Source organism: Pteropus vampyrus, unplaced genomic scaffold (genome assembly GCF_000151845.1).
Source record: "Pteropus vampyrus isolate Shadow unplaced genomic scaffold, Pvam_2.0 Scaffold277, whole genome shotgun sequence".
Classification (NCBI taxonomy): domain Eukaryota; kingdom Metazoa; phylum Chordata; class Mammalia; order Chiroptera; family Pteropodidae; genus Pteropus; species Pteropus vampyrus.
In genome coordinates this window covers 332,300-333,839 of record NW_011889058.1, presented here as the reverse complement: position 1 = coordinate 333,839, position 1,540 = coordinate 332,300, and positions in this window count along the sequence as shown.

The window sequence follows — 1,540 nt, the reverse complement described above, 5'->3', positions numbered from 1 at the left end:
CCGCCAGCTTTAGGAATCTGTGGGTTTCTCATGTTTCCTGACACAAGAGTGAAAAAACAATATCGTAAACGTATGCTTTTCAAAACGCAAGGCCACCGCTGCGGATAGTGTCAGCGTCCAATGGGATTCTGTCATCCGCCTTCCCATCTACTTAAATTAGACAACAAAAAACACCTGTACGGGGGAGCCTCGCTGGGAAACGCATTTGGGTCTACTTGATTGGAATTGGTATGAAAAGGGAAAGTGGATGGTGTTTGTCCCCTGGGGTCTGAGCTGCAGTCAGGTTGGACCGTGGATACATGTGCCTGTGGGCGTGGAGTGGCCGTCCCCTCACTGAGAGCTGGCGTGGAGGGGCTGTCCCCTCACCCGGAGCTGGTGTGGAGTGGCCGTCCCCTCAGCGACTGCTCTGTGGTTCCATGCAGGGTTTTGACGGGATAGGGAGAACTTGTAAGGCGTGTGTAACACAGGACAACGCACCAAGCATTTGCGGGCCTACCGCCCTGTTTAAGAAGCAGGACCTGGTCCAGTCTAAACTAGGTGCAGGCGGAACAGTGAACTGCCATCATCGAAGTGGACGGCTTGGACTTCGGGGGTTTACTGCTGGGGTAGGTATGGAGCTTGTCACGAGAACACCTGCGTCCTCACCTGGGCGGCATGCCCGGCCCACTCCCTCCAGCTGCCGCCTCCCGCCTCCGCCCCGTCCTCCCCCGTCGCCTTCCACCTCCCGTCTGTAAGGTCCCTCCAGGTCTCTAAGGCCTCACCTGCACAGAACACCTGTGTGTGGGGGGAAGGGGGGGTGTTCGCGGGCTGCCTGGGGACTGAGGGAGGGGCCTTTGGCATGGAGCGCCCAGAAGCACAGTTGAGGCCGAGCAGCCACCAGACTCGTCCCAGGCCAGGGCACTCCCATCGAAACCCTCACGCTTCAAGGCAAGCCTTTAGGTCGCCCTTGGGAGGACTGCTTGTGAAATGTCTGAATCAATATTCAGAAAACTTGAGGCCCCTGGACACAGATCGATGTAACAGAAGTATGGGTCCGACTTTCGAATGCGTACAAAACTGGTTAGATTTGACCCTGGTTAATAGAGAGAGACTCTGTTCTACAGGTGTCATTTGGAGCAGGCAGGTCCCAGCCTCGAATGCACCATTCACCTGCTGGCAGGAAAGGCTGGGAAAGCGAGGTGGAGAAGCGGGCGTGTGCCCAGGGTGGGCAGCGAGCAGGGGAGCGACCATCTCAGCCATCCAGCACTGCACCCACATTGCAGGAACTTTCTATGGGTCCCCACATTTGTGGATGCCCACTTTTAAGCTGCCAAGTTCGGGGAGGGAAAGGGTTAAAAACGCCAGCGGCCCCCGAGGGGCCCAGAGGTGACAAACACAATGGCCCCCCCAATGACCTGGGCGGGGGCGGGGGCGCAGCTTCTGCAAGGTCGAGGCTGCGGTGACGGGGTAGGGACGCACAGCACAGACAGGGCACACGGCGGGTGACACTGCAATGGCTGTGTCTGGTGCCGGGGCACTCGACGGTGTGAGGTTCATCAAT